General features: G+C 30.9%; 2 long non-coding RNA genes and 1 pseudogene across 5 annotated transcripts; 2 read left to right on the forward strand and 1 right to left on the reverse strand.

Annotated features, from left to right (window-relative positions):
• Positions 1–550: 550 nt before the first annotated feature.
• Positions 551–2,793, reverse strand: LOC149032721 (uncharacterized). 2 transcript variants are annotated; one of them, XR_016176434.1, is made up of 6 exons: positions 2,579–2,793; positions 1,954–2,105; positions 1,755–1,845; positions 1,371–1,573; positions 1,068–1,315; positions 551–885 (listed from the first exon to the last, which is right to left on the reverse strand). It is a non-coding gene; the product is annotated as an uncharacterized LOC149032721 (long non-coding RNA). The 2 variants fall into 2 exon arrangements; XR_016176435.1 differs by lacking the exon at positions 1,371–1,573.
• Positions 2,794–4,918: 2,125 nt separating this feature from the next.
• LOC149032722 (fatty acid synthase-like) lies at positions 4,919–14,388 on the forward strand (annotated as a pseudogene).
• Positions 14,389–15,963: 1,575 nt separating this feature from the next.
• Positions 15,964–19,756, forward strand: LOC149032723 (uncharacterized). Of its 3 annotated transcripts, none has more exons than XR_016176503.1 (3): positions 15,964–19,069; positions 19,169–19,270; positions 19,357–19,756. It is a non-coding gene; the product is annotated as an uncharacterized LOC149032723 (long non-coding RNA). The 3 variants fall into 3 exon arrangements; XR_016176502.1 differs by having other exon boundaries at positions 15,964–16,839; positions 18,526–19,270; XR_016176501.1 differs by having other exon boundaries at positions 15,964–19,270.
• The last annotated feature ends 1,430 nt before the right edge of the window (positions 19,757–21,186 follow it).

The following is a 21,186-nucleotide window of genomic DNA, read 5'->3' on the forward strand; positions in this document are numbered from 1 at the left end:
AAAATTTTGAAAATGTTAGTTTTTGTCAGCTACCTACACCCCAAGGTCGGTTCCTTTCCATAAGAACAGAATGATAAAAAACAGAGAAGGTCCGTTGAAATTCGTTATGGTTCAAAGAATAAAGACGAGACACGTTATAAATAATAAGGGTCTCGAAGTATAGCAGGCTATAGAGTTGAAAAAATATTTCTAGAGAATATCTCTATTAGATCTTTCATTACATCTGTACCAGATCCTTTGTTCGGTCCAGCAGTATTTTCCATATGTTTTTCGTAACATCTTTATTTCGTCATTCCTAAAATGTTTGTTAGACAGCGCAAAAATGTAGATGAAAACGAGAAATTGAAAACCATCCTAACAAATAAAATTTTATACCTGAGTTTCACAAAAAGGATATTCTATATTTACAGGTCTCCCTCCAAAAAAAAGCTGGAGATAGGTTCCCAGAAAATGCCATGTTATTTGAAACCGTGTTGTTTGAGACCCAGAGACAATGCAAAAAGGGGGGTTACATTTCGAAAACTTTTTTAAAAACAAATATATATATATATATTTTTTTTTAAATAAACAACTTAATTTTTATTAAAAATAAAAATGTATGAACAATACAGAACAAAAAATATTATCTTAATTTAACGCAACTTTTATTTAATTTATTTCTTCGTCGTCACTGCTTAATTAATTCAACCGAGAACGTTTTTTTCGGTGGATGATATCGCCTTCACTTTCAGAACGTTTTTCTTTTTTTTTTTTTTAAGTTCTTACATCTTCTTCCCTCTTTAAAAAATCTGTAATTTTACTGTGCTTGTTGTTTCTTACCAGGTCATTGTAAATTTCTTGGTATGGAGCTAGATACATGGCAATTCTTAAAGACTTTGAAAATAACTAAAAGAAAATATTTATTTAAGGTTTGTGATATTATTTTTTTTTTGTGATGTAATGAAAAAGCAAAATTGAGAGTAGACACTACAAAATGTATTTCTATAATTATCATGTTTTCAATTACTTTCCAATTGAAATTCAAAATTTAAAAAAATTTAATTTCCTAATACAAAATTTATGATTACCTTGCTCGGAAGCTTCATATTCTTTAAATAAAAAGCTTCTTTAAAATATTAATAAAAAAAATTCAATCTTTGAAACTTATTATCTTAGAACCTCTTCAGCTTCAAAGCTTTAGATTCATTTTCTGATATCCTTCTGGGTTTATATGTTGCGTTATTAATTTATAGGATATTTTTAAGTTGGATCTAAATTGAAACTCATGTTGATATAAAACCTTCCAATGACTTTTTTTGACCATTCTATCTGGAGTCTGAAAATAATATAATACTGTAATGATAATCACAAGAAACATTTCTAAATCTTACCTAAAACAATAGACCTTCAAGGATTTTGGTGCGAACGCATTTCAAAAAATGAGGAAAGTCAGACGTAAACCATAGTTGTCTAAACGTATCATACGGATGAGTGCAACTGAATTTTTGATCTTCAATACCAATAATTCTCTATTCGCCACGGTTCCATTGAGCATCATCTGAGGTTACTACATCTACCTTCATACCCACATTTTCTAATTGAATGATACAATCGATAATTAATTTATGTAAAATCTCTTTCGTTACTGCAGTTTTACTCAAAAAGTATCCCAGAACTTAATAGAAAAGAAACCCATGAACCACGGAAAGGTTGATACATGAAAATTAGTGCATGGTCAGCTCTTTCATTTATTAAATACTGAGTAGTATAATCACCTTAATTGACAAAATCACCATTGAACTCCATTGTTTTAGTATTTCATTTTACTGCTTCACTTAAAAGAAATTTTATCAATCAATAAAGTACCTGTAAAAATAATAAATAGAAAAAAATAAATATAGAAACTATGAAGACAATTAAATCAGTTACTCAAAATGGAATGACTATTCTACAGTATTTAAAGCAACTGTAGACCTTGAAAGTTCAAAGACTTCGCCATTTTGCAACTTTATTTTTTCAACATTTTTAAGAATATCGTCGCTTTTAAAATGCAGCTCGCAGATCAAATTTTTGTGACAACGTTGTTGAGATATTGATGAGCTCCATAGTTGCAACATTTCGGGGACCTAGTTTGCATAAAACAATAACAAATATTATAATAATTAATTAATGTATATATCACCGTTGAAATTTACTGATCATATCGAAATAATTCAATTAATTCATTCAAATTGATATTATACTATTCGTAATATTAAACTGCTAAAAATTTTAATTTTTGTTATACAAATAATTTTTTTTTTTAACTGATAACATATTGTTCATTAGCTACCTTAAATATCATATATAATTACTTTACTTTTTTATAAACTTTTTAATAAGCATTGTTTATTCATATACATTTAATTGTATATTATTTATTTCATATGGCAATTTTATATACGTCAATTTTTAAATACTCGCCAAATGTATATTAAGATAATATACTACAGTCATTATATCGAAAGAGCATTAAATGAAAATCAATTGAATTATATTTTGTAATCAATTTTATTTATTAGGAATAATTTAAATTTACTGAGATGTAATGTTATTTTACCTTTGGTACTTTAAATAAAGCTGTTTGTCGTTGATTTAACTCCGATTTTAATTTCCTTTCAACTGAAGAGCCATTAAAACACTTTTTCATAGCATACTTTTTCACCATTTTCAACAATACTATTTTTATTTCTTAAAAAACGTAAAAATATTGAACATCATCAAAAAATATTTACCGACATGTATGTTTACGAATACGCAATGCTCAACGGTTTTCTGTGATGTCGCTAGAATCGAGGTGATCACCATGCCGCCCTAGTGGCAGAAATAAGTATTGGTGTATTGTAACTATTTTAGAGGAAACAATTTATGACAAATAGCCTATAGCGAGCATGCCCCTTCTATCTAACAATAAGCTTCGTGGCATACATTGTTATCGACACACCCCGTATCGATTCATCCGATTATCTTTGGTACAGTAGGAAGTCTACTTACCGACCTGATTTACGCGCTAAATACAATTAGTGTCTACGCTTCGTAGTATGCAGTCTCACACAAACACACACATATACAAAGATTAGTAGCCAGGAGTAGGGACTACGAAGCAAAGCATAAAGAAAAGACCGAAAATAGGAAATACTGTATAGCTATATTCTGTCTCATTCTCTCGCAGGCTCAATTCTATATGTTTGTCTCTTTTTCTCTTCTTATTTAGAATCGTGGCCGTTACATCGCCGCCCGCCGCTCCGTTGCATCACCTCCCGCCGCTCCGTTACATCACCGCTTGCCGCCGCGTCCACAATCGCCGCGTTTCATTCTCCTAATCTCATTTCTTGGGAAGCAGTGGCAGGAGCGCTTTATTTGTTACGTTATGTAGTAGTCTTTGTCCGAATCTATAGACGGAGAGCTGGCTACATAAAAATGCTTTTATCTGGTGCAAGATTCATTTCTATTGAAAAAGGTACCTTTGGTATAGCTGAACATAAATCTGCAAGTCTGCCATCGCAAAACTGGGGCCTAAAGTGAGGGGGGGGCTACGATTGAAAACGTGAAATTTAGGTGTAAAAAAAATTATAAGGTACACGGACTCTAATTATGGAAAAAGCTTGTATTTGTATTAAGGAATCGCGAAAAAATATTGGCAGACAGTTTGCTAGGGGTTAAAGTGCCACCAGAGCGCGCCAAAGGGGTGTAAAAATTAATTTTTAAAAAATCACGAGGTACATAAACAAAAACTGTTTTATTTTATTATTTAAACATTAAGAAAACAATTTACTTAATGACAGACAAAAATTTTGGGGTTAAAGCCTTGGCAGACGGCTTGAAAAAACGCGCTACAATAGCTCACACAACATAAAAACTTTCTAAAAACTTTCTAAAACATTTCTTGAAAAGCTTTAAACCTTTCAAAAAGGTTTCTAAAAAATCTTTCTACAAGGTGAAAATGTCCGCGTTAAGAGACTTGCAAAAGATTACTCTATCAGTAAAATAATTTAGAAATGTTTTCAAAATATTTTTGTAAAATCTTTTATGAATCTTTTTCAAAATATTTTAAAATGATGCCTGCAAGGTTTCTGAAAGATTTTTTGAAAATATTTAACGAAACTTTCGCTGAAAGATTTCAAAACTTATCGTGTTATGTGGAACTATTGGATGTTGCTCTCACATTGCTGCTATCATATATTATTTATCTTACGCTCGATATTTGGCAAAAATTGTAAGACCTGCTGAGATCCTGAGTCGCCTGTTCATCGATGAAAAAATTAGTGTCGTAGTGAATTAAGACAGTGATGAAGACTAATATAGTTACATCTTTTATTATAATTTTTATTTTTGTTGCATAAGATTTAGAATAATATCTAACCGTATAAAAAATATATAAGTAGCTTCTTTAAGTGTATTTTCAATAATCAATAACCCTTCTAATTACGTTAGACGAAATATATCTTAATTGTTTTATAATAATCTTTATGTTTATTTCTGGCAAAGTGTATTTTGAGTAAAAAAATATTTTTTCACATTTCAAAAACACGAAATGTGGGGAAAAAAATAAATTATATACAAAAAATAAGAAAAGAATAAAAAACCAATATACTGTACTTATATACTTGAAGATTTTAATATGAAATTTGCGTTTGGCGGGCCGCACGCGAGTTGCTCACCCCTGATTTAATGTATTTAGATATCACCAAAAAAAAACAATTTTAATGGCAAGTAGATTTCCGTTTAAAACAGTACATTATTTGAATTGTTAATTAAATTTGAATATAAATTAAATTTATTCTTAGAGTTAAATATAAAAAGAGACAAAAGATTCGTACAAATCGTTCATATAAAAGGTTCATCGAGATAAACAGAGTTTATTTCGATGGTATTGTTCTTGTCGACACATTCTAATAATATGACGTTAAAAGATTTTGACGATGATGCGGTTGTCATCTCTGGAATATCTTGAAAATTTCCAGCGAGTGATAATATCAACGAGTTAATAGAAAATCTATTTAATGGTAAGGATTGCGTGTCCTCGGATCATACAAGATGGAGATTCAGTAAGTACAAATTAAATTAATTGTTATCTAAAACTATTTACCTGTTAACCGGAGAGTTGCCTTTTTAATTACGCAGCACTTTTTATATTATTTATTTTTTCTTATTTATTATTATTTATTATTATTTATGCTTATTATAATAGTTGGGCTGAAAAGACTGTAGACTAACATAGTAACACAAAACATTTTTTTGAGAAAAATCAATTTTTTTATCCAATATATCGATTACCTTCGAGAGCAATACAACGATTATAGAGGTCATATAATTTTTCGATACCATTTTTATAGTATGATTTCTCTTTAGTCTCAAAATTAGTTAGTTTCGGCGATTACCTTTTCATCAGTGCTGAATATTTTTCCAGCAAGCATTCTTTTGAGATCTTCAAACAGGAAAAAATCACTGGGGGCCAGATTTGGAGAATACGGTTGATTGGGAAGTAATTCGAAGCCCAATTCATACTACTTTGCCATTATTTTTTTGATCGATTGTGAGAAAGCGCGGCACCCACCTTGCACACAGCTTTCGCATGTCCAAGTATTTATGTATTATATGTCCTACACGTTCTTTTGATATCTTTAGAGTCTCAGCTAACTCAATCAACTTTACTTTACGGTCATTCAAAATTATTTTCTGATCTTTCTTAATGTTTTCGTCGGTAACAGCCACTTTCGGTCGTCCGCTACGTGCATATCTTCGACGTTCATTTCGCCCCGTTGAAACTTAGCAAACAACTTCTCAACGGTTGATTTTCTTGGTGCAGAGTTTGAATAATGTTTATCAAGCCAAGCCTTGACTTCAACAGTATTTTTTTTTTTTTTCAATAAAAAGCAATGTTTTATTAACACACGAAAATCTTTTTTATCCATCTTTTTGAAAATAACAAAAACTGCTTCACTCAAAATGTTCACAAAAAAACTACATCTCACGAACCAACTACTCGACATCTGGGAAATTTATACTCATATCTCTTAAAGGTTAGTACTAACAAAAAATCATATGGATTTAATCCTAGTAATGCCATTTATGCCTTAGCCTACGAACTTTTCAGTCCAACTGTTATATATGTTTATTATAATATATATATGTAGGAGAGTTTTAAGTGTAGCAGAGGTAGACAAAAACTAGTATTCAGTCCTTTCTGTAGATCTTATTTTATTGAAAAGGAAAAATCTATTCAGATTAAAAGAAAAGATTAGGTGGGCCATAAAACCATAAACGAACCTTGAGGGTTATTAGGATATTGGTGTAATAAAAAACCATGTGTGCAGTGTAGGGACCTTTTGAAGAATTTCCGATACCTGTGTAAACATATGCGATGCCATAAAAAGGGGTAACATTCCGATGTGCTAGATTAAGTTTCTGTATGCATAGTTCCCACTACCGAAAACCATAGGCTGTACCTGTCGGTGAACTATGGGGTGGATCCTTATGCTATTGGTCAGTAAGATTTGTAAGCTTCTTCCCTCTCAAAAGGGGTGTAGGTGATTTCTGATATAAAAGACATGGAAAGGAATAAGAAGGGTGTAGTCTCAGTTGTAGAAGTAAAGCAGTCTCAATCGTAGAAGTAATGTAGTCTCAGTCGTAGAAGTAGAACAGTAGCAGTCGTAGCCGTAGTTAGATATCAGTTGTAACAGTCGCAGTTGTATCAGTTGTAACAGTCGTAAGAATTCAGTCGCTCATCTAAGTTGTAACCGTAAGATTGTGAAACTAATATTGTACTTTTTCTAATACCTGTTTTAAATAAATCTTATTAGTAGGATTGAACTGGGTGTATGTTCACCTCGCACCTCTCACCCTAAATAAATTATCCCTACATATATATATATATATATTTATTTATTTATTTATTTATTTATTTATTTATTTATTATTTATTATTTATTATTTATTATTATTTATGCTTAAAATAAATTAGAAGATTATGAACAACTAACACTATGAAGACACTAACACGTTCCGTGCTAGGAGTACGTACCATCAGTGGTACACTTACTATTAGATATATTTATTTAATACGCTGATAATTTATGTTAATAATTGTTAAATTTTATTAAAATTGGTTGTTTGTGGATCGGGTTGGTTACACAAACGGTTGGATGATAACAATCTTGAAACTATTTGATTATTATTATTTATTACAACTAATTAATTCAAAACTTACATATTTTAATGGTCATCAAAGATCAAGCGCAAACGCGTTTACATCACATCGAGTTATACTATGTACGACAAACTGCGGTAAAACAAAATTTGAAGAAAGTCTGATCGATTCAGATCGATTCGGATCGAGTCGGCTGCTGCCGCTCAAGCTTATCTTCTTGACTAAACTGAACATACTTCAACAATAATAAATATAATTCTGTAAAAAAATATTTCTACTAAAATATTGATGCATTATGCAAAATGCAATATAGAACAAAGCACATAAGTTTGTTTAATTGATATATATTTACAATAATTAATAAATACATATAATGATTGATTTTATTAAAGCAAAATTCAATGGTCTGAATGACAAGTCAAGTAAAAAAGAGTTTGGCAGGGAACGTTTTAAGCAATATGTTTAAGCAATATAGTATTTATATGGTTACGTATTTATGCCCGGTTAACAGATTAAAGCTATTAAATATGAAGAATATCGGTCATATTGATGAATGATCGAATATATGATTATTTGTCAGATGATGCCAGAGTCCCAGCGCGTATCGGGAAGATGTCACAGATTAATAAATATGATAACATTTGTTTTGGAATACATGCAAAACAGGCAAATTTTATTGACCCGGCAACAAGATTGGCAACGGAAGTAACGTTCGAAGCGATCACTAACGCTGAAATAAATCCCGTCGAGTTACGAAACACAAAAACGAATATTTACGGAGCATTGACTTTAAGCGAGTCAGATAAAGTTCTGTTATACGAAAAAATAGAGTTAATTAAAAAGTAATCAAATAAATAATTCGTCGTCATTATTTTCATAATTGTCATTATTATAATAGCAAACTGAACAAAATCTTACTGGATGCTCCCGCGCTATGATATCAAACCGAATTTCCTTTTGTTCGAATTTTATTGGCTCAAGCTTTAGTATAGATTCGGATTGTATATCTTCTGGAGTGGCTATACAAAAAGCATGCGAAGCTTTGAAGTGTAAAAGTTGTGATTACGCGATCATTACTACTGGAATCACAACATTGCATCCACAAATATCATACCACTTGTCAAACTTAGGTAAAATCAAAGAATATAATTCATCATCATTTGACAATGTTGATAAAAACTTTATGTTAAAAGAAATAAAATAAAGACAATTTTATAGGCTTGTTGTCACCCGACGGAGTAAATAGATCTTTTGACGAGAAAGCTAGTGGATTCACAAGAAGCGAGTCGATAGGAGCGATTTTTCTTCAAAGAGCTAAAAATGCAAGGCGGATTTACGCCGAGGTTGTTAATGCCCTTACAATGTACAGTGATAATGTTACAAGAAACGCTTGCCTATATCCCACAGCAGAATTCCAAACTGAAATAATAAAGCAAACTTTAACATGTTGCGGTTTGAAACCGACCGATATAAATTATATCGAAGCCGATGGAACAGCGGTTAAATCAATGGATCGCGAAGAACTGAAAGCGATAGATTCAATTTATGGGGAAAATCGCAATCCATTAAATCCACTCTTAATAGGATCGATCAAATCAAACATTGGTCATACAATGAACACGAATGTAGTAAATTCTGTCATAAAGGTAAATTATTCTTGACTTACAAGTGTAATTGCTGTTTATGTTGTAGGTACCACTACTACTATTATTACATAGTCATATCAATTTGTAGGTACTAATTGCTATGGAGACGGGAGTTATACCTCCGAATCTTCATTACGACGAACCTCCGGAAGATGCGAAATGCCTTCAAGATGGACGAGTAAAAGTTGTTACAAAACCAACACCTTGGGTGGACGGCGATTATGCTGCAGTGAACACAGCTTCTTTAAATGGTTCTTTCTCTCACATTATTCTAAAGCGTCATTCCAAGTGAAAAAAGAAGAGAGACCTTAGATCAAATAATATGCCTAAACTTTTCGTAATTTCTTGTAGAGATCAAGATATGATGTCATCAATCTTTAACGTTGTAAGTATTTTTCAGATTTACGAATTTATCAATTACTGACTAGATTATATTTATATCGCATGTATGCTTTTAGTTGCAGCAAAATAAAGGAGATGACGAACTGGCTCAATTAATAAATGAAATTACCAAGAAACCATTTACGCATTCTCTTTATTCTGGATATATAATAATTCCAGAATCGGAAGAAGCCAATTCAGAACAATCGATAGAGTTGATTAAAGATAATGTGGTTCGTCCAATCTGGTTCGTCTTTTCAGGCATGGGATCTCAATGGACTGGAATGGGTATTATATTCTATTATATATATATATATATATATATATATATATATAGAAATAAGGTGTTAGATTGTGTATAAAAAAAATTGTTGCGATTTTAGGTGAATCGTTGATGAAGATACCAGTATTTGCCGAAGCAATGAAAAAATGTGATGCAGTTTTAAAACCTCGAGGTTCCGATACTGTGCATATTATATGTGACAAAGATCCAGAAATATATGACAATATGATCAATTGTTTTTTGGGAATCACAGCTATACAAGTAATTTTATTTGTATGGATATTATCTTTTATATTTTGTTTATTGTTTAAGCTTATTTTTTATAATTATTATGTAGATTGGTTTGGTCGATATTTTATACGCCGTTGGTGTGCAACCAAATTATATGATTGGACACTCCGTCGGTGAGCTGGGTTGTTCTTACGCGGATGGTTATTTTACAGCTGAGGAAATGATTTTATGTGCTCTCTCTCGAGGTTTGGCTTCTGTAGAAAGTGAACTAATACATGGAACGATGGCTGCAATCGGTCTTGGTTACCAACAAGTTAGACATCTTTGTCCCAAAGACATCGACGTTGCTTGTCATAATGGTCCTGGAAGTTCTACCATAAGTGGACCTACCGAATCCGTAAATGCTTTTGTCAAACAATTAAAGGTAATGCTTATTTATTAATTAAATAGATAATAGATAATGAATAATATAAGCTTTAAAGAATATCATTCATTAACAATTTTTGTTTGTAGAGTAAAGGAATATTTGCTAAAACCGTACCAACTAATAATATTGCTTACCATAGTCGTTACATTGCTCCATCTGGTCCAAAATTGTTGGAATACTTAAAGAAAGTTATCCCTCGACCAAAAAAACGCAGTAACCGTTGGATAAGCACGTCTGTTCCAAAAAATGAATGGGATTTAATGGAAGCTCGTTTTTCCTCGGCGGAATATCATACGAATAATCTCCTTAATTCTGTTTTATTTGAAGAAGTATTAAAAATGATACCAAATAATGCTGTAACCATTGAAATCTCTCCTCACGATTTTGAGAACATCATTGCACAGCGATATCATTAATTTATCATTAACAAAACTTTAATTTTGTCCACGTTAGGAAAACTTTATAATTTAGGGTATCCCATAACGCCAGGAAAGCTTTATCCAAAAATTTCATATCCCGTTTCTAGAGGAACCCCATCAATTTCTTCTCATTTCAAATGGGAACATAGTGCCGATTGGTTAGTATATATGTTTTTGTTAATATTAAATACTTACTTTAATTCCTATTAAATATTAGGTATACCGGAAAATTCTGTTCGTTCAAAACAAACATTAGTTCAATTTTTCGTCACAAGTGGTAAGGCCCCATTTCATAAAATGGAATATACAAATTGCCACCATGTTGGCAAGAGCTCAAAAGCAACCAAATTAATTAATTTTTTAAATCATGAACAATTTACCATTTTATTTTATTTTAAATACGGACAGTGCCTTCCGCGGTAGACCAAATACCCCCAAACGCATCTTGCAAATAAATACATTCCTCCATTCATTTGATAGGTACGTGAGCTTATCTATAACTCATACGAAGCAACGAATTGGAGAACGTTCGTTTACCTTGAATTTGAAATCAGACGAATACAAATTTTTACGAGATTTTCAAATGAAAGATGATGTGATCATATCCCCAGCTGTCTATTTGAAGCTAATTACGAATATGTACTTAAATTTAATACTAAATAAGACTGACAAATCTTTAACGCTCCGGAATATTGTTATTCGCAATAAATTACTAAAAGCACCTAGAAACGGCAAAATAAGTTTTAGGATTATGATATTTGGAGGTAAAAAATTGCAGTTATATTATTTAGTTATAGAAGATTTCGTTAAAGAATATTTTCAAAAATAAAAATTATTTAAAATAATGTACATTCCTTAGGTACGGGAAAATTTGAAATAAGCACCAAAGAAGAATTAATAGCTTCTGGAATAATAGGCTTAACAGAAACTTAGAGAAAAGATATTTCTGATATCATTTTACAAAAAGAAGAGAAAGAAATTTTATCTAAAGAAGATATTTACTCGAATCTTCTTTTACGTGATTACAAGTATGGAGAATCTTACAATATTATCAGGGGACTTTCTAGATCATGTTCCAATGGTACACTCGAATGTAACAATGATTGGAGTTTATTATTAGAAGGGTTAATTCAAGTGCATATCATCAACAGTGGGGGAAATAATAAAAATATTTTGATTCCTACTAAGATAGAAAAACTCATTATCGACGTGGAACAATTAAAGGAACAAATACAAAGTAACAACGGTAAAGTTGTCCTTCCAAGTGTATTAATTAATTATGCTTAATTATCTAAATATTCAAGACTTTTCTTTTTTTCTAGCATTACCGGTGAAGTTTGAAAAAGTGATAAACATGATAGCTTGTCCAGGAATAACTATGACTGGGATCAATTTGATAGAAATAGTAGTCGACTACAGGGCTTGGAAAACAGTCGTGAATGAACTTAAATTTATTCAGAATATAAAGAAAACGGATATTGACGACGTCATTTTAAAAGAAGGAGAAAAATTAAAAAGAACAGTTGTTAAAAACCAAGAAAATTGTATCGATCAGCTAACGATCTGTTTACGAGATTCTAAATATGATAATGTGATATTTTTGGTTAGCACTATTATCCAAAATGATGTATTTGAGATACTTGAAGCTATAAAACGAGAACCAGGGTATAATAAGAAACTTCAAATTTTCGACCTACAAGACTCAACAGCACCAAGATTCTCGCTTCAAAATGAATTCTATAAATCGCAAATAAAATTAAATCTTCGTGAAAACGTGTTGTTGCCCAACGGCGTATGGGGCACGTACAAATGGACCCAATTACCAATGAAATCGTCTAGTTACTCTTCGCGTTGGCAAGCAAAAATGGATTTATCAGGTTCATTAGAATGGATGGAAGAGTTACCATTGATTAAAGGAAAAAATGAAAGTGTCGTTAAAGTAAAGTATGCTTCATTCGACTTAAATATTTACGAGCACTGCTTAAAAAATAACCTCAGTTTAGAATCACAGATATCTATGACAGAATATTCAGGAACAGACGAACAAGGTCGTAGAGTAATGGGACTAGTTAATAGTTTCACCATAAGTAATGAAATTTTATCTCATCCAGATTTAACTTAAATTATTCCAGACACTTTGAGCTTCGAAGAAGCTGCAACAATTCCCCAAGCTTATTTTGCAGCATTCTGTATTTTGCATTTAAATAGGTATGGATCTGATCAAATAAAAACTATATTAATACATTACGGTGCTAGCGACGTAGGACAAGCTCTCATCAATTTATCTTTATCGTACAATTTGGATGTTTATACTACTTACGAAACAGAAGAAGAAAAACGAATCATCGAATCGATGCAATCACGTTTACTACAATCTCATATTATTAATGTTAAAGAATATAAAATTTATATTAAAAAAATTACGAACAAAGACGGATTAGATTTAGTAATTGCTAACTATTCCACCTTGAACGATATAGAATCTTGTTTCGAAATTGTTAAAGATGAAAAATATTCGGTAGTGATTTACAATTCTAAAGAGATTTATTACAAATCGATACCACTAAATAATTTTTTGCAATTGATAAGTATGCACAGCTTCTGCTTACAAAACCTTTTTAAGTTGCCACAAAAAAGGATAAGAAAAATAGCGGAATTAATGAGAAAAGCTCTGCAAGCGGGTACAATAAAACCCATTGTATCACGAAGAATTAATCTTCATGGAACAACGGAAGAAACAAACATAGAGGCTTGTCAACGTTATGGAAAAGTAATTGATTATTTATTAAGTTCGTTTGAAAAATGAACGAATAATGTTATGAATAATGTATTTTTTTGCAGGTCCTGGTAAATTTAGAAGAAGAAAAAAATGTTTTCAATTTGATCCCTCAATATTATTTTCGTAATGACAAATGTTACTTTGTCGTTGAGTGTTTCAATACTTTGGGTAAAACACTGATCGACTGGATGATTGAGCAAGGAGTTAACAAATTATTCTTAGTTTCTAATAAGTCAATCCAAGATCGTGAAAAGTGGATCCTTAAATGGCGCGATAGTGGAGCAACGGTTGTTGTTCGCGACGAAGTTGATACAACGATTTTCAAAAATTTGCTTAAAGAAGCTGCTTCTCTTTCTGAAATCGAAGCTATCTTCGATTTACAGAGAATGATGATGGATTCCTCTATTAATTCATTGAAGTATTCCAAAATCATCAAAGTTCTCGATAAATAAAGTAGAAACCTTTGTTCGACGAACGTCAAATTCTTCATTTTCTCCTCACTTGATTTTCAGCAAGATGATTTAAGAGATCCCATTGTAGAAAAATTATGCTATCAAAGAAAAGAATCTGGGCTTCATGAATTATTTATTCTACTACCTTATTTAATTCCAAATACACCTACGGACACTCGATCGAAGAATAATACATATTATATCAAAATGTCATCACTTTTACAACGACTAAGTGCTTTACTCAGCACAGATGCAACAGTAATAGCTGTTCACCATCAAATAAAAGATAATTGTGACGATATCATCGATCTGGAAACTATTGAGGAGGTTATTCATTATTTTATTTATATTATTATTATTTTCAGGTTATGCATTTGAAATTCATCCGTTTTGCAAATCAGACTAATTCATTATAATCAAAAACGAACGATGCTTACAATTTACTTATTTCATTTCTTTTTTATTTCCTTTAATAAAATATTTTTATAGCAAAAAGAACTTGATTTGCAAAATGGCGAATTTGAAGTGAATCAAAATCTGTATATATAAAAGTTTTATTATCTTATTTATGATTATGTTTAATATTATTTAGGATGATATAAATTCGAATTGGATCCAAAAGAAGAATTGCATCGGTTCGAGGAATATTTGTACAGTCCGAATTATACAGAAGCATGAAAATTCTATGAGAATAATCGAAGAATATTTGAAGCAATGTTTAATATATATATATATACACTTAACATTGCTTCAATTATTCTTCGATTATTTACATATATTATATAAAAATATTAATTATTAAATTAGCATAAGTACCGTGTGTGTGTGTACAGATAGACCTTCTATAACACAGCATCCTATTACACGGTTTCCTTTCAAAAAACCTTTTTACAACACTGTACTTCTACAGTCGTGGCGAGGCTTACCGTCTTAAAGATACAGTGTTGCGAAAAGTATTTCTAATCTCTTTTTATAACCCCCATTTCTGTAATGGTTCTGGGCCTCATACAGTGATCCCAGAGACTTTAGTTCGTCTGATCGACACAGGGGCGTAAAATTATCGTACGCGGCAGAAAATTATCGTACGCCCCGGGAAAATTTGAAATCCGATAAAAATCCTACAACTTTTTTTTTTTTTTTTAGTCATCAAGTTCAAAACCCTATCATGAAAACGATAAAACCAGCGGTTCGCAGGGAGTTAGAAGACCGGATCACCGGATCGTACACGGATCGTACACGGATCGTATCGTGGTGGTGGTGGATCATACACCACGAATTTTGGATCGTACAGGACCTCAAATTATCGTACGCGTACGATAATTATCGTACGAATGGGATCGCTGGCCTCATACAACACGGTTTCACACAGCACGGCATTATCTAGGAACATATCTACCGTGTTATAGAAGGGTTATCTGTATATCATATTTATACCATAAAATACGGTGGTGGGAATGTTAAGATAAAAATAATGTTACCCGAAACTTTTGCATGTAACGATGCCAATTGTATGACGTGTATTAGAAACATTATGAAATAAAACAGAAATTTAGTCGAACTATCGTCGAGAAAACGATTTAGATAATTTCATTTACCTGTCGGTAATTATCTATAGATTTGTCGATAAGTTAAGTACCAACTACCCCAATCGACCAGTAAGTAAAATAGGAACTTACTTTTTTAAAAGAATGGGGGTGTACAAATCAAATATCAAAGAATATAATATTTTTGAAATGAAAACTTCTTAAGAATGTGTGTGATTTGAAAAAATGAAACGCGGTGATATAGTGGAAAAACGAAACCGCGGTGTAGTAAGAAAAGGAAACGTACAATGTAGTGGAGGAAAGAAACGGCCTTAATACTACGTAAGAAGAGAAAAAGAGACAAACATATCATTATTTATAAATCATCATTATTTATACAAATATTTGATTTGCAAACATTTTTCAAACTGTTTTATCATTTACCTTCTTTTTAATTAATTTAAAAATGCGCGCCTGTATGATTGCAATCCTCCAGACACACTTTGAAAATGTTGCTTGTGATCGCCATCTGTCAGGACGGAATTTTTTTCTGCCCGAAAGATAAGCAATATACATCATATTCATTTATACATGTATAAATAGTTTTTACTGAAAAAAAATTCCGTCCCAGTAGATGGTGCTCGCAAGCAACATTTGTGGCGGACTCGTATCTGCAGGCCACTTATCCAACAAATTAGAGACCCTGTAGGAGGGACGCGCCATACATATTGCTGGGGTTGCTATTGGCTGAAAATTGTGGAGGACAGCTTCCGATGCAACGCGCAGCCATGTTTATCTTTAGTATGTATAAATAACAGCTGTGGTTAGTTATGAAGATATAATACCTAGGAATCCTACCTGATTTATTAATATTGGAAATTAAAAACAAATTGTACGAATGATTAAAATAATTGTAAATATAATATATATAGTAGATAATTGTATTTATCAAAATTGTATAAATTCCTACAAGTTGTTGTGAAATTGCAAAATACTGTAATGCCTTTTATCAAATCAAACTTAATTGAATCTTTCTTTTTGAATTAATAATAATTTTTTTGTGTAACCTATTCTATTTTAATATAAATTTTTTAATTATCATTAAATATGGTTAATTTTTTTTTTGTATTTGATGGAATTCATTATTTCATAATTTTTTCAAACCAATTCACCACTCTACCCCCTACACTATTCACTATTACTATATACAATTTTTATACGATTTAAAATGTTTGATTCATTCGCGCGCAACACGTAACTACATAAGTTCCTGTCCCCCAAAATTCTTTGGCGCGTCCCTCCTACAGAGTCCCTAGGTGTCAAGATGAGATACAACTTTGATATTGTGTACTAATTACTGACAACTAGTATTTTAAATTTAAAAAAATATAAAATTTACTATAACAATTTAATATTATTATTGTTTCATATTTTCTTTATTTATACAAAAAAAAATTTTGTGTGATTAGTTTGAAAAATTTATTAAAAACAACGATTAAAAAAATTGTTTTTCTAACCAATATAACTAAGGTAATTGACTCTTGCAACCAGTTTTCATAAACTCGAGTAAACTTTTTTTTTCATTAATAAATATTTTATACTTTTACCTACCAATAATTTTTTTATATTTATTGATTCATAAAGATTATCTGAAAAAGCATACAAAAGCTATTTATGTTAAAAATAATTAAATAGAATTCAAAATAAAATAAAATAGGGTGTCCATAATTGGACCCCTGTCACTAATTGGTGCTTTTACCTTAGTGCACTTTTAAGTAACCTCATCCAACATATTTGCAACCAATTTACCTTTTCTCCATTAGTGTTTCTTTTTATCTGTTTTTTGATTACGTTTTGAAGATTTTTTGTTGAAACGAAATTCTCTCGTTTCATTTCATGTAAAATGAATTTATTATGTTTTCTATAGAGGATGAATCTTGTAACTGGGACGGGTAATAACTTCTTTTTAAGTAACAATAGAGAAAAATGATAAAGGAAAAAGTTATATGGCACATCACATGTCACCTTCCTATGACCTTACTTTTTTTGAAAATGCATCGATGCACCCGCTAGATGCAGTTGCACTTATTTTTTAAATGGAACTCTACATTTTTTTTATACCATTCAATTCCTTTTTTATATTCTGTGTAAAAAAGTATTAAGTGAAGGTCATCGAAATGTCAATAGTTTACGAAATATTTGAAGTTTTATATCAGTAATGTATTTTATTGCAATAAATGTTAGAATGTTCCTCCATTGCATTCTAAACATTTTCTAAAATGCTTTTTTACATTTTTCATTACATTTTTAATTGATTTAAATTGATATTTGAACAATACATTATTATACGCTCCTTTAGACCATGTAGGTTCATTACGTCTATTGAACATTCCATTATTCGTAAAAATGCACTCATCTGTTCATAAAATTTTTTCTGCAAAATTTTCCTTTCGTTGTACTTATCTAAGAAAAAATTGACAAAAACGCATTTTTCTATTATCATCCCCCACAAGTTAAGTGTGTCCTATCGAATAACGATATGGCTGTGTATTCACGTCCTTTTATATCAGTCAATGATTTAAGAAATTAAATACTAACTAGTTATATATAAAAAGTTTACATTAAATTAAGCATAAATTACGTGATATCTAATTTAAAAAAAAATGGACTTACACCACTTTCAAAATAAAATGTCCATTTATTAGTAACATTTAATGCACAACCATCGTGATATAACAAAAATATTACAATGTGTCCTAAAGGTTACAATGAATATATATATATTAGGGTGGGTCAAAAAAATCAATTATTTTTTTTTACAAGTTACACGGAAAAATGGGTTGCTAGACACCTTCAAGAAATTCTCACCAAATATGAGCTCTTAATTTTATTAGGAAGATCTTTCGCATCGCAGTTTTTTATTTTTTTCTCAGTGCAATAGAATAAAATTCATACTGTCTAGCAACCCATTTTTCCGTGTCACTTGTAAAAAAAAAAATAATTGATTTTTTTGACCCACCCTAATATATATATTTATTTATTATACATATACAACCATCGGAAAGTCTTACGAACTGGAATAAATGAGACAAATGTTAATTGCCTTTCATTAAAAACAAGTCTAACGATAGATTTCGATGATAACGGTACATCGATCTTTTTGAAATTATTATTAATTATACTGATCATTAATAATACTCAATTTACTTTTTTTAGAAATTCTAATGATAAACATTATTCCAACCTTTTTGGTGAGACCGGCGCCATGCAGTCGCGATAAAAAACTTGGATATAGTTTTTTATTTTCGTAATCGTTTAGATACTCATCGGCATCCTAAGGGTAAGAGATAAAAGATAAATTAATGCTTCTATTAAAAACATTTCTTCAATAATTTTGTATGATTTTTAGATGATACCAACAATGATTCTAATCATTTTGATTTGTCTCTTTTTTTCAAAAGAGTAAGCAGTGCTCGCTTTATAATTTTGATTTAATATTTTAATCAATATTATAAATAAATGAGCAAAAAGACAAACCAATGAATTTGTAGATCAGGATTTTCAGTTTGTAATATAATAATTTTTTAATTAATATATTTAATTTTAATTATAGCAAAAAATACGTATACCCATTAGCGTATAAGATTAGAAAACGCGATTAAAGTAGGGTGTGGAAGGTGCACGGAGACATTCTTTCTAGTTTAGGCCTTTGTACCCTGGTGATATGTATTATTTACTCCTTATTTACGAAAACATAATAGTAATTATAATTTATTATTTATATTTTTAATTAAAATTATATAAATATTATAAAAGATATTTTGCAACATAATTTAATTTGACATTTAAACTTTTTCAGAACATAATTGAAATGCATAATTATGGATATCACTCTATAAAGTATCCTCTCTATATAATATATATATATATATATATATATAAGCACTTATTACTAAAAATAGTAAATAAAACATACTTCCGTTTATTCTTCCATCTTCCTAGTACTTTTATCTTCAAATATACAGCGTTACTATTAATGAATTCTAGGACGAAATCTGGAGATTCGGCTGGTTGGCTGGATGTGACACAGCCGAATATCGAAATTCATCAGCTATGCCGACATCTTGCCTTCCAGGCGCCCAATTTTAATTTACTTCCAACAAGACGCCTAATCAACATTCAAAATTTGATTTTTAAATAAGAAATTGTTATACTCAACCTTTTTTTAGCAGCAGCGTAATAATTCAATTTCAAGGGGAAAACTATTCACGACAAATCCACATTTTTCCGATATTTATTATCACATCGGATTTTGGAACAATAAGATAAATCACAAAGGGTAAAACGTTACAAACGTATAAAGATCTCTAATGGAAATGATTTGAAATTCACAGATAATAATAAAATTTATATGTATATATATGTGTAATAAATAAAATTACCGAGACGTTTGTAATTAGAAAGAAGCTTATTTTAAAAGACGCCTCCACGAAGCTCGAGGTTTGCTAAAGAACTGAACGCGTCAAGTTGTTACTTTCGAAGAAGTAAAACTAGGAACGTAAGGAAGAGGAAAACGATGCTTACTGTATGTCGAGAGGGGATGAAGTTCCGTATTTCTTCGCTTCATTGGTCAGAATTAATCGTTTAGCTTCTGTCTTCTCCTTTAAACGGGCATCCTTTCTTTATTGTAATATTTTTTGATAATTAATGCCTTTTTTTCTAATCAAATAATAATTACTGCATACAAGCAAATATACAATATATAATTTAGTTAATTGTAAAACATTTGAAACAACGTTATATGACAAACAACGTTTTTACTAATTAATATTCAATTCAACCTACCGAAAAAAAACAATTTCTATCAAATGAAATTTCGATAGTGACGCAAAAAAAGGAAGAAAAGAGAAATGCATCGATATAGGTAGATATGGATACGTTGTCACAAGCGTGCGTGCGTGCGTGCGTGCGAGAATCCTTCGAATATCGCTACCAGTAGTCTCCAGCACTTCGTGACTTCCGCTACCAAGGAACAAGTTGCGCTCAACAGAGACTCATATAAGACCCCGACCGTCTATGACCGGATATGAAGAAGAATCGAGCTTCCAAATCGTTAGACAGAATTGCCGCCACACGTCGTGTCAAAACATTCTTATGCGAATCACGCGTTAACGTGTACCAAATTCTGATCGCAGACCAGTGACATCACACTTATTGTATGTATATATTTACTTGCGCTAATTTTCTATAAATATTCTTACATATCAGTCGAATATGATAAGAAGAAATTCTAAACGATTTATTATTAGATCTAAACAAATTTATCAAGTTACAGTACATGCAAAATATCTTATACGCATTATATTATTTTTATTGTTTGCACACTAATTGCTACTTTGATTAAATTGTAAGTAAATAAAAAGTATTTTATTGTTGAGAGGAAGAAGGATCGTATATGTTTCTAGAGAAAGTCTCCGAAAGATTTAGTAGCAATGATAGACTACTATCGTGGTCCTGATCGTGGTCGTTATCGTTGTCGTTATTGTTGCTGTTATCGTTATTGTCATTGTCGTTGTCGTTGTCGTTGTCGTTGTTGTTGGCACGGTATTCAAGAGACGAAGAGAAGAAGGAAGAAAAAAACCTACGGAGAATAATTAATCAGTAAGCGAAACACGTACGCGCACATACTTCACGCACGGACCTATAAAACTGTAGAAAATCGCACTAATACGAACAACGATGGAACGCACCTACGTGTACCTTCCATCCGGTTTCGAACATTGGGATCCCTAACTTTCCTACGAAATAAATGAATGTCAATAATGTTTAAAAAAAAATAACAAATATATTTTATATTATACTTTGATATTTTTATTT

This window comes from Polistes dominula, unplaced genomic scaffold (genome assembly GCF_049000335.1).
Source record: "Polistes dominula isolate Pdom_NZ unplaced genomic scaffold, Pdom_raw_medaka contig_73, whole genome shotgun sequence".
In the NCBI taxonomy this organism is placed as follows: domain Eukaryota; kingdom Metazoa; phylum Arthropoda; class Insecta; order Hymenoptera; family Vespidae; genus Polistes; species Polistes dominula.